Source organism: Physeter macrocephalus, chromosome 20, assembly GCF_002837175.3.
Source record: "Physeter macrocephalus isolate SW-GA chromosome 20, ASM283717v5, whole genome shotgun sequence".
NCBI lineage: Eukaryota > Metazoa > Chordata > Mammalia > Artiodactyla > Physeteridae > Physeter > Physeter macrocephalus.
In genome coordinates, this window is record NC_041233.1 from 25738937 (window position 1) to 25744936 (window position 6000).

At 36.0% G+C, this 6000-nt stretch overlaps 1 protein-coding gene across 13 annotated transcripts in view; it reads left to right on the top strand.

Moving 5' to 3' along the window:
- Nucleotides 1–6000, top strand: part of ADK (adenosine kinase) — a 494936-nt gene that overhangs the window by 245551 nt on the left and 243385 nt on the right. Inside the window, exon 2 of one of the 13 annotated variants that reach the window (XM_028481652.2) lies at nt 1291–1413. The exons of the other annotated variants lie outside the window; for them this stretch is intronic. The gene's annotated coding sequence lies outside the window, so the exon portion shown is untranslated. The remainder of the gene's footprint in view (nt 1–1290; nt 1414–6000) is intronic. 13 annotated transcript variants of the gene reach the window in all.

Genomic DNA, 6000 nt, shown 5'->3' on the forward strand with positions numbered 1-6000 from the left:
TTCATTGTGCATAGCAAGAAACTTAAAGAAAAGATAGGCATGATTTTTAAAATCTTGGGAGAATTAGAAATAGAATATTTATTATCCATTGGGTAGAAATCTTGTTGCTTAAAGGCTTCTGTTGGAAGGCAGATTGAATAAAAAACTGAAGCCTGTTATGGCGCCATATTCAGGTGCTGTGTTATTTTTTATCACCTAATTTTGGAGACTTTGGGAAATAAATCTAGGCTACTTATTTTTTTTTTTTCTTTAGGCTACTTATTTTTGATAGCCAAAGAAATTGAGTAACAATTTCAGATAATATAAGTTGTTTAAAAAACATAACATACAGTATTTTCTAATTTAGATAAATAACTTTGGATCAATGATTTTCTTGGTTAATTTGGTGCAGTCCTATTAGAAAGAAAAAGGCATCCACCCTAGCTATAGCTGTATTCTCCCTATACCATTCCTCCTCCCCCTCCTTCCTCTCTGGTGTGAGTGGCCTAATCCCTTTTAGGAATCTGATCAAATTCGTGAATCTTCTCTGAAAAATACATTAAAATTTCCTTACATTTCAGGGAGTTAATGGATTCCCTGCTTCCTCTCACACATACCTTGCCCTGATTGGGGCCCACAGACCTCGTACAGGCTACAAATCTCCTTAGAAAATAAAATTCAGACTTCTTCCTAGTATTCTAAATATTTAACAATTTGTCTTAGAAATAATAGTGTTATTGCTACTCATATAATAATTACAATAGTAGTAATTATAAGAATAGTTAAAATTTATTCTGTGCCAACCTTACGCCAGGTCTTCTGCTGAACCTTTAACCTGGACTAATGGTTATATTATTAATGATATCTCCATGTGGACTATACCCAGTTTGCATCTATCATGTGCTTTAGAAAATATTGTATCTTTCGAATACAAATTGAAAGAAGAGATTATAAGCATTTTGATTCTAACACCTTATTTATGTCCATTCATTGCATTTATAAGGTATCAAAATCCTTTTTGGAATACTGAATTTATTTTTAGTTCTTTAATTCCAGTACTCTCTTTTTTGCTTCTGAGCCTCTTTGTCATTCTTCTTCCACGGAAAATTAACTATCCCACCCAACACCCACCATGTCCCTTAAGTCCTACAAATTTGTTTGGACACAGGTTCTCATATTTCCCTTAGGAGATCTTCTTTGGTCACTCTCCAAAGTCTGATGTACTTGCTACTCCCATGTGCTGCAATAACATTCTCATTCTCTCTCTCTCTGTCTCTCTCGCTCTTGTTACCTATCTATCTATCTAAATAGATAGGGTGTGAAGAGAATCCAGGCTGGGGAACACTCAAGAATGGGGAGAAGAAAACAAGCCTACAAAAGAGATAGAGAAATGTTTCTTTATCTATTATTTACTACAATAATGTCCAACAGACGGTAAGTGATCAAAAAATATTTATGGAATGAGTTAAATGACGTTACACTAAAATTTATTTTTATCATATCTCAGTGCCCTGTTATTATCATCATCAGCAGCACTCTTTAATAGGCACTACTTTAGGCACTTTGCTTGCATTATCTTATTCAAGTCTCACAATAATTCTGCAAGAAATATAATTTCTCTTAGAGTATATAATTTATCATCCCATGACTAGATGAACTTACATATATCTGAGTCTAAAGTTACTTTTTTTCTAGTAGGCCAAAGTTTCCCAAAATCTCTTCTGAGCAATAGATGTTAACAGGTATTTAACAACAAAAATAACTAAAAAACTTGCTGGGATAATAGTAGAATTATTGGGAATCAATTTTACTAATAGGATGCATGCCAGCAGGTGAAAATGAAGCAGTTTTGGCAGGAAAGGAGGCTAACATTACTAGTTACTGAGGGAGAATGGATTCTTGTTAATATTTATGAAAATTTTCTGTTTCACCCTGACTCACTTGGTAGCTTAGCCATCATCTGAGAGAATCAATCCTTTAAGCTTTGTGATATATGCTATTGTCCTAACCAAGTACTTCAGTTTTGATTTCCTCATCACCCTTTGCAATCTGCTTGTTCCTGTTATTTCCCAGTTTTGACATTTAATTTCTTTTAGTTGTGCTTTACAGTTTTCTTGAAATGCCTCATTGGGTTTTCTTGTATAAAGTTTCTTAGACTTATCTTGCAGTTATTTTAGTATCTAGGTGTCATTCTCTATTATTCTGTTACAGATTGAATTAAAGTACATAACATTATTTTAGAAGCGGCTGGTTCTTGAGCATCATTGTCATTTATATTTTCCTAAATATTGCATTGAGGTGACAAAGCGGAAGTTCATCTGGAAGATGAAGTTAATATTAATAGAAATCTTTCCATATGTTGTTAAAGACTCTTGATGTGAAGCTCAAAATGTGAAGCTCATTTTTTCAGCCCCCGTTTAAATTCAGTTGTAAATTTTCTCCTCCTGGTTTCTTACCTTAATGAGGTATCATCTCTTATCACCTAACTTCTTTGCTCAAAAACCCTCCTGTGCACCCTTCTATCTACAGAATGCCACCTAAACTTCTTTAAGTGGCATTTAATGATCTGGCATAGATCTTTTCTCCATTAGTCTCTTCCCTCACACATAGTGCTCTGTCATACTCCTAATGAGAAATATTTATTTTCCTTTATTTCTCTTTCTTATTGTTTTTGTTAACACTATACTTCTTTTATTTCTCAAACTGTGTGCTAAGGCCTCTTCGCTGCAGACCCACTTTGGTTCCTCAGGATATTTTAAATTTTCTAGGGAAACAGTGACATCTATCAGGTACAGCACAAACCACTAACTTCAGATATTTTCTTTTTTTTTTTTTTTTTTTTTTTTTGTGAGGCTCCGGACGCGCAGGCTCAGCGGCCATGGCTCACGGGCCCAGCCGCTCCGCGGCATGTGGGATCCTCCCAGACCGGGGCGCGAACCCGGTTCCCCTGCATCGGCAGACAGACGCGCAACCACTGCGCCACCAGGGAAGCCCCAGATATTTTCATTTTAAAATTAGGTTGCTACATTCCTTTTGGTGGTATCATATACTTTGTAAAACTGGGTTTCTGTGATTAAAAAAAATAAGCACTGCTCAGAAATCAGTGTGAGACAGGAAATGAGGGTGGTGGTGACCATCCTGATTCCAAGGTTTGAGAATTTTGCAGTGCTAGACAAGTACTAAATTGTTAGGAAATAAATACTTAAGTTGTTTAGAACTAACTACTTAAAAATAGAATTTCTTTTGCCTTAGGGACACCATGATAAAATTCCTAACACAGTAAAGGAAGCATGTGCTCTGTGCTTCTACTTTCTTTCCAGTTCATAGCCATTTTTAAAAATTATACCTATCCTTCAGACTGCTCGATAATGTCACCCATCTGTGGAAGCCTTTTCTGATCCCCCCAGCGGTAATTCATCTCCCTCCTGGGTGTGTTCTGATAACATTGTAGCTTTACTATTGCTGTTAAAATTGAATTCAACTAATTCATTTATTTATTTAAAGTTAACAGTAATGGCTTTCTGGTTCTCTAGTTAGGTATAGTTACAGCCCTTTCATCCTCTGTGTAAAAGTGAAACAACTCTATTATTAGGTATCATTTACTGAACTAGAGTGCATGTCTTGATAGTCTGTTTCTAATTCTTAAGCATCCTTACACAATCACAGGTTATATTATACACATTTTATATTTGAAGAAACTGGAATTTAGCAATGTTGCTTTCTGTCAAACTGACATACCTCCTAACCTTTTGCTATTCTAGTTACTTCTCCTTTTACTGTTGATAGAATCAGCTTTTTGATATCCACAAAAATCCTATTGAGATTTTGACTGGGGTTAGCAATGACTCTATGAATCTATTAGGGGAGAATTGCTGTTTTAAGAATATTAAGTTTTCGGGAATTCCCTGGCAGTCCAGCGGTTAGGACTCCTCGCTTTCACTGCTGAGGGCCCAGGTTCAGTCTCTGGTTGGGGACCTGAGATCTTGCAAACAGCGTAGGACGGCCCCCCCAAAAAAAAACCAAAAAAAAGAGTGTTGAGTTTTCCAATTCGTGCACATAGGCTCTCCATTTATATAGGTGGGGGTTTTTTCCCCCTCAGCAAACACATATAGTGTTCTGTGCATAGGTCTTCAACGTGTTTTCTTAAATTTTTCCCGATATGTTTCATTTTTTGATGTTATTGTAGATGACACTGTTTTCTTAATTTTAATTTTCAAGTGTTCCTTGGTAGTATATAGAATCACATTAGATTTTTTCTTGAGTCCTGAGACCTTGATAAACTGACTTTTTAATCCTGGAGCATTTATATAAGATTCTTTGTGATCTCATATATTCCTTAAGCATGCACAGATCGGTCCCCAGCCAAAGCCTCAAGAGTTACTCTATATGGATTTCAGCTCTGAAAATCTTTTTTGCCATTTCCAGTTTCCTGACTCCTTGAACACTTATCTCTGTCTGCTTAATTCAGTGAGAATGCCAGGCTCTGTTTGGCTTCTTCCTGCCTGCACCACAGTCTGGAAATGGCCTCCTGGCAGAGAGTCTGCATGATGTCAGGGCTCACCTTCTGTCTTTTCTATCAGAGATTACAGTCCAGTTCTGCCTATTGGCCAATGTCTGAAAATTCTGTAGTTGTTCCCTTTCGCTTTTCTTTTTAGTTATTCAGAACACAGGGGTAGTTCTGGACCCTGCTACTCCCTCAGGGCTAGACTGGAAGTTAACGATAGGTGTTTAAGGATGTTCTGTCCTTATATAAACAAAGAAAAGTTGGGCAGTTTGTTTTACCTAAAAAAAGGCAGCATAATCAGGTTATGAACAAAGTTAAATCTCTTTTCTAGAGAATCTGACAATTTAATGGTTTTGATTTCATATTAGGGGCACTGTCATTTTCATCATTTTATTCTCTAGTATACATGTATTAAGTGTTTACCGATTGCATGTCAGAAGGGTAGGAAGCAGATTGGTCAGGTGTTGGTAACATTGTGTTTGAGACAAAGTTAGTGGTGTACTAAAGTTTTAACAGAATTTAAATTATTTATACCTCCTCAGGTAGGTTTATTCCTAGGTATTTTATTCTTTTTGTTGCAGTGGTGAATGGGATTGTTTCCTTAATTTCTCTTTCTGATCTTTCCTTGTTAGTGTATAGGAATGCAAGAGATTTCTGTGCATTAATTTTGTATCCTGCAACTTTACCAAGTTCATTGATTAGCTCTAGTAGTTTTCTGGTGGCATCTTTAGGAATATCTCTGTATAGTATCATGTCATCTGCAAACAGTGACAGTTTTACTTCTTTTCCAATTTGTATTCCTCTATTTCTTTTTCTTCTCTGATTGCGTATACTCAGAAAGCTGTAAGACACTGATGAAGGAAATGAAAGTTAACACAAACAGATGGAGAGATATACCATGTTCTTGGATTGGAAAAATTAATATTGTGACAATGACTATACTATCCAAAGCAATCTACAGATTCAATGCAATCCCCATCAAATTACCAATGACATTTTTTACAGAACTAGAACAAAAAACTTTAAAATTTGTATGGAGACACAAAAGACCCCGAGTAGCCAGAGCAATCTTGAGGGAAAAAAATGGAGCTGGAGGAATCAGACTCCCTGACTTCAGACTGTACTACAAAGTTACAGTAATCAAGACAGTATGGTACTGGCATAAAAACAGAAGTATAGTTCACTGGAACAGGATAGGAAACCCAGAGATAAACCCACACATCTGTGGTCAACTAATCTATAACAAAGGAGGCAAGGATATCAATGGAGGAAAAGAAATCTTCTTCAATAATTGTTGCTGGGAAAACTGGACAGCTACATGTAAAAGAAGAAATTAGAACATTCCCTAACACCATACACAAAAATAAACTCAAAATGGATTAAAGACCTAAATGTAAGACCAGACACTATAAAACTCTTCAAGGAAAACATAGGAAGAACACTCTTTGACATAAATCACAGCAAGATCTTTTTTGATCCACCTCCTAGAGTAATGGAAATAAAAACAAAAATAAACA